This window comes from Culex pipiens, chromosome 2 (assembly GCF_016801865.2).
Source record: "Culex pipiens pallens isolate TS chromosome 2, TS_CPP_V2, whole genome shotgun sequence".
Classification (NCBI taxonomy): Eukaryota; Metazoa; Arthropoda; class Insecta; order Diptera; family Culicidae; genus Culex; species Culex pipiens.
Genome location: NC_068938.1, coordinates 150,437,548 through 150,444,886, shown reverse-complemented (window position 1 = coordinate 150,444,886; position 7,339 = coordinate 150,437,548).

The following is a 7,339-nucleotide window of genomic DNA, read 5'->3' as shown; positions in this document are numbered from 1 at the left end:
GCAGGTAAGTTAGACAGTCAACTTTAAGTTCAAGAAAAAAATATCTTACCAATTTTTTTATTGAAAAAAAAACAGAACTTAAACAGCAACAAACAACATGATAGTTAATGTTGTTGGACAGAAAAAATGTTATTGAATTCAGGGATGGAATATTCGCAAAAAAAAATCTTTTTCGCTTACAAACTTTCTTCACCCGCGAAATAGAGAGGAGGCGAAACAAGCAAGAGAAAATCAATCCCGAACTTCTCGAAATAGATCTATCACTCAAAGATTTTTTGTAAATCTGTAGCCACACTTAAATTCATTTATTTCGTTTTATTTATACACATTGTTCATCTACGAAAAGTGACAAGTAATTTTTGAGGGCTTGACTGCCGTTCTACGCATAATTGTCCCATGTCATTTTTGGACGTTTTTGACTTTTTGACATTTTTGAATTTAGTTTAACGAATACTTTCAGAAAAACACATAAAATGTGGTACTTTGTTCGGAAACTCTTCAAAAACAACACCAAGTCTGTTTGTCGCATCAATAGTTTTACGAATCAATATGTCATGATTACCATTTGTTTAGCAAGAGAATTACAAATGAGGGTGAAAACTGTTAACTGGGGCGATTATGGACAATTGGGGCGAATAGGGGCCCACGGGACAATTCGACGGTAACATTTCAAAAGGCATCATGTACATTTTGACACTTTCTGGGTTATTGCATATTCTGAAAGTACTCCTAATAAGCTACCTCTCCACCAAAAATGAGCAAAAGTTACTTCAGTAAAGTCTGTTTAATCATGATTTTAAATAAAGTAACATAAACAAAATCTCTGCCATCAGCAGTCCCTGTTTATATAGCCCTGTCAACCTGTCAAACAAAAGACTACATGTACCTAGTGACGAAAAAAAAGCAACATGAACAAAGCGCCATGTACATTCGGCGCAGAAAAACAAATCATAACAAAGCGTCCCCCTCAATGACAGCAGGGTGATATAGACGTTGGTGATTTCAAAAGAAGTTATGTTTGTTTTTCTCAAATAAAATTACGGAAATAATGTTTTATTGAATTTGGATGATCAAGTATCAATAAAAGCAACGTTTTTCATCGTTTGTTATCATTAGAACATCTTATTTTGCTTTCATATTAAAATGGGAATTGAAAATGGATGCTCAACTTTCAAATGCGTTTCTCTCAAAACGCATGGTTTGTACATGATGCTTTTTGAAATGTTGGCGTCGAATTATGCGTAGAAACACAGAAATCGGTTGAAAAATTTCAATCGCGTTTTTCTCAATTGCATTTTTTGAACATGGGACAATTATGCGAAGAACGGAAGTTGAGTCTCTATAATTTTATTGATGATTCTATCGGCGATAATGGACGATAACTCATTTTTCAAATGTTTCTAAAATCAACTTAATTCAACCAAAAAAAATCAAAATCAAAAATCAAATTATTCGCTCTACAGCATTGCCTTGGCGTTCTCGATTACGAGATTCCTACTCGAAACTAAGTGTCCGAAGGCTTGATTGTAGAGGCAATTGCAAACCTCTTTTTACACCTTAGCTTCCATCCACCCCGGGATTCGAACTGACGACCTTTGGATTGTTAGTCCAACTGCCTTCCAGCGACTCCACCGAGGCAGGACCCAGGGAGACGACTCCTACACCTGGACTGATCTAACGACCTAACCTTTTAGGTTAGTCCGGGGCCAACATTTACTTCCCGTCCGACGGAAGGCGTGATCAGACAAATCTCGTCTCGAAAAATGCCACCGGGACCGTCTGGGATCTAACCCAGGCCGACTGAGTGAAAGGCAATCACGCTTACCCCTACACCACGGTCCCGGTTAATTCAACCAAATCATGTTAAATTTCCACAGAATATATTTTTTGAAAATTAATTAAGTTACAAAGTATAATATGTACTCAAAAATGTTCACAAAATACCGTATATTTTCGAAAGTACTCAAATTTTCATAATTTTCAATATGGGTATAAAACGAAACGAAATTTTGGGATGCTTTATCACTTTATTAGTTTTTTTTTTGTTAAAAACTAAAATTTTCACAAAGTATCGATTTTTTTTTCGAAAATACTGAAATTTTCAAAATGTGCAATAAGGGTATCAAACGAAGCGAAATTTGGATTGATTTTTCACATTACAAAGGTTTTTTTTTTTTGAAAATACTAAAAATTTAGCAAAATACCGTATTTTTTCGAAAATACTCAAATTTGCAATGTAAGTATCAAATGAAGCAAAATTTCGAACGCTTTTTCACTGAATTTAAGTTTTTTTGTAAAATATAAAAAAAAAACAAAAAAACCTTTTTTTTAAATACTCAAAATTTCAAAATTGCAAGCGAAGCAAAATTTGGTTAGCTTCTTCACTTTATCTAAGCTTTTTCCTGTAAAATTTAAAAAATCACAAAATACCGTATTTTTCGAAAATACTAAAATTTTCTAAATTGTAAAATGGGTATCAAATAAAGCGAAATTTAATTATTAGACTTACTTTAAAAGAGTTCTTTTTAAAGATACAAAATTTTTCACAAAACCCTTTTTTCGAAGATTTTTAATTTTTTTAAATTTGCAATATGGGTATGGGTATCAAACGACGCAAAATGTTGTATGAAGCATTTGAATGTACGTATGAAGCATCCATAATTTTGCTTCGTTTGATACCCATATTCCATATTTTAAAAATTTCAGTATTTTGAAAAAAGTACGGAAATTTGTGAAAATTTTAGTGTTTTCCAACAAAAAACTCTAATAAATTGATAAAGCATACCAAATTTAAATTGGGTATCAACATATTGCAAATTTTGAAAATTTGAGTATTTTTGAGAAAATACAGTAATTTGTGATAATTTTAGTATTTTCCAAAAAAAAAACTCTTTTAAAGTGAAAAATCAAACCAAATTTCGCTTCGTTTGATACCCACATTGCCAACTTTGAAAATTTTATTATTTTCGAAAAATATGGTAATTTGTGATAATTTTAGTGTTTAACAAAAATAACTCTAATAATGTGAAAAGCATACAAAATTTCAATTCGTTTAATCGTTTGATACGATATCGGCCCGACGATAACGATAACCATTATTGTTATTGTGAGACGATAATGTTATCGATTAACAACCTTTAAAATACCGTTTGTCGGTGTCTGAACCAAAGAGCCTAAGTCTGAAATTGTTTTATCGCATTCCTCGAGAAATTTTAGGTTAAAATAGTAAAAATTAAAAAAATTAGACCCGAACCGTACGGTTCGACACGATATGATTTGTTGAAAATAAAATCGTTTTTTATGTCAAAATTTTTTGGATTTTGTTTTCTTCTTTAAAAGTGAATAACTCGAAAATTTAAGATTTATTATTCTTGGGTACTAAATTTGTTTTAGTTGAAGGACGAAAGTTCTGGTACTCTTTTTTTAGTTATGCTTGAAATAATGTTTTCTTTAAAAAAAATAAAATTTATTTAAAAAATCAAAACTCAGCGGAATTTGTTTCTTCTTCTGTGGCTCAAAAGATGCATTTTTTGGTCCCCTTAAATATATATAAAATCATTTTTTTCAAAATTCAACTTTAGGTAATAACAATTTAATTTAAAAATTGTCAAATCAAAAAGTACAAATGAAATCATTTATGGTCTTCGTGGAGAATTGATCAAGATACAATTTCCTCGGAAAAATCTTTGCGGTTGAAATTACGCTAATCTACGCTGCAGGCCTGGCCATTCAAGAGGTGGATATGAGCATGTCTTGATTGAAATTTCAGTTTTCCACATTTAAGTATTTATCTTTAACTCGTAATTGTTACAAGCAAACTCCTTATGTTTATACATATTTCTTGTGATTGTCTGCTCTTCAACTTTGTAAAACATGGTTACACTTAAAAAACAATCCTGCAAAGTTACAAAACACACGAAATTTTAAAATGAAAAATTTTGTTCTAGCAGGCCAAGGGTGCATGATACTGATGATACTCGTCGGTTGACACCCAGGCGAGGAACATCCCTGAAGGAGCCCAACTACATCCGTAGTGCTGTTTGGACAAAACAGCATGGCTCTGGTTCCTTGCAAGTGTCCTATTTTCTTACCTCCACGTTGGCTTGGTTTAGTCATCATGATGACAAGGTGTAACCTAGCTGGTGGCCTGTGGAAACGACTCGTAAACCTTTGACCAGCGAGGGTCAGAGTCGAGACGGCTAAAAGAAAGGGGCGCGTCAATGTGGGAAAGGAAGTAATTTGTGATTGTAGACGGTATTGTTTTGATTCGCAGTATGTTGAGTCAACTACTGTGGATGTACCTAAAACATCACAGAACGGGGTTTCTCTTCTTTCCATTTCAGCTAACAGCTATCTTCTGTTTATTTTGTTTCACTGATTTTCTAAAACGGCTTCTGTTTACTATCCTCCGTTTGATTTCGATTTTACTTATTTGATTCTCTTATTTCTCAACGCTTGTCCACTCTATTTTACCAATTGATTCTGCTGTAACAAACTGTCTGCTTTCTCTTAATTTGGCAGCGATGTCAGTTTTGTTTATCATGTGCCTTTTCTTTATTTATCTATTTGAATAATTTCTCATCTTCCCTGTAAAATGCCCTCAATACAATCTAAGCTTGTTTGTTACCTCTTTTTATTAACTATTGTTAATTTCTAAATCTACTTCATAAATTACTTTCTTCCTTTTACTTTTGATTCTTTACGTAGTATATTTCCTTCACTGTCCATTGTTTTGAAACTTCACCTTTTTCTTAAGCAAGTGAGGTTCGAGCCCTTACTCAATTTATGGAATAATTAAAAGATTAACACAAATATTACTATTGTACTTTTTAAAAACTTTTCTAAAATGCTTAGGACCAAAATATTGTAACAAAACACCGCGACAAAAGAAATAGCAACATATAAACACGACTCAACATTAGGAAATATTTCAGAAGAAAACAATACACAGTAAAATAACAATTAGTTTTTAAAATTCAAACTAAAATAAAACAGTTTTTGCTTTAATGAAAGTTGATAGGCACACTATAAATGGTTAGGCGCTTATACTTACATCAAACCCTACGTAATGTACCACCCCCGGCCGAGTTAAAATGCGTAACCGGAAAAGAAGGTGTGCATGCCTGGCACGAACACTCAAAGCGTGTTCTAGCGTGCTGCTCGTACTGACTCAGAGCAAGGGTGAGATGTAGGTGTAAGGGCAGTGCGTGTTCGTCGGGAACCTGGTGCATAAGATCGGTCAAGGCCCGTTCTTACACTGAAAATTGCGAATTGCGAATTGCGAAAAATTTTGTTCTAGTTGGAAAAATGACCCTTCTGGGTTATTGCAGATTCGAAAAGTACCTTTTTGCAATTCCGCTGTAAAACTGTCAACTTTTCCTGTCCTTCTGGAGAAACGAAACGGCCTACTTTTCCCTACCATAAATAACAGAAAGGAAAATAAATACCTCGGTAAACCTCGTTGGATAAATGTACGACTCGTGCTGAAAAAATCTTCTTTTTGCAACTTGTTGCATAAACTACTATTTTGCAATTCCGTCGTGAAACTACTTACTTTTCCTGTCATTCTTGAACGACGAAATAGCCTACTTTTCTGAACCAAAAATAACAGAATCGAATGGCAACACTTTTCAAAATAAATGCTGAAAAGTTCTACTTTTCAGTACTGAAATGGGTGCTGTAAAGTTGAACTTTTCAGCACTTGTTTCGAAAAGTAACACTTTTCAATATTTTTTTGATTTAAACGATTTATTGACAAAATACATGAAAATTTGACTTAAAATTTCACTCGATGGGTGTTTTTCGGAATTGCAAAAAATGTTGTATGGAACTCGTTGCAAAACTTGATTTTTTCAGCACTCTTCGTTTTTATCCAACTCGGTGAACCTCGTTGGATAAATGTACGACTCGTGCTGAAAAAATCCTCTTTTTGCAACTTGTTGCATAAACTACTATTATTAAATTTTCCTTTAAAATTACATGTCTCTTATTTTTTTTTCCATTCAAGTAACGAAAATTGCCAGAATTTTCGATACTATTTTTGTATTATTTTTTTCGATGAAAAATACGTTCAATAAATAAGTAATGTTTTCTTTATGTTCCACAGGAAACTACGGAAGCGCCCGTAACTGACCCCGAATCGCAGCCCCCACAACCGCAGCAAACCAACAAACCACAGCCACCACCAGCAGCTGATCTTGCAGCAGCACCTGCAACGACTGCTGCTGTTCCGGCAGACACCACAATCTGCCCCACCAACAGCAGTAGCACCAGCAACAACACTGTAGTAAATGAGTGAATGTCGCAAAACGGCCTTAAAAGCAAACCCAAATTTCGGACGACTCGAATATGCGCGTAGAGGAGCATGTAATGTTCCTCGAAACACCAACCACGGATAGGGAGCAGGAGAGCTAGAGCGTACACCATTTGTGAGAAGAAAATCATCAATCAAGCAATTTCTAACTCTAAACTTTTCGTGAGGAGGAGGTAGAAGGGGAAAAGTGTGTATTAAATTATTTTCCGTTTCTTTTTTTAAGTGATGTTATTTTTTTCTGTTTTCTGTAATTATTTTCTGTTTAACATTCTGCAATAGCATTTTTGCGCACGTTGGCGTAATAAAATAAATGAAGCTAAATGATTTTACTGCAACAAAGAAAGCTTTTCCCTTCGCAAGTATACGCTTCTCTTGGGGAATACAAATGTGTGGCGAAATGATTAAAATAACACAGTTTACCGGTTATATGTTGTTTAAGTTGAAAGATTATTTTTTATAGGTGAAAACACGGTTGATGAAAGAGTTTAGAAAGTGAGAGAAAGAAAGTGTAAGAATACGAGAGTTATATCATTTAATAAGTTAGGAGCCTTTTTGTTTATCATTATTTTATCATGACTCTTGAGAGAGATTGAGAAAGAGAGAGAGAGAGAGAGAGAGAGAGCAAAAATTGCGCGAGATAGAACGGTCTATTATTTATTGTACATTTTCTTCCCAAATTGCGTTTAAGAAACCATAACCAATATATATTAATATATATCACTTAGAAGAAGTAAGCAAGAACAAATTTAAAGAAACACACACACACACAAACTCACGCAAATTCACTTAATGAAATCAGATATAAAACAAACAATTGTGGAAAACAGATCTTATAGGACGGTAGTAAGTTGTAAATAAGCCTAAATTGCACTCATTCTACGGAAAACAATAGAAAAGAAAGCTGTTTGACGCAAACGTAAATTAACTGCAATGACATAAAATACCAAAAACATATATGAACAACAACAAAAAAAAGTATTTGTCTAGGCTGCAATATTGGCATTCATCAGAAGAAAAGGATGGAAA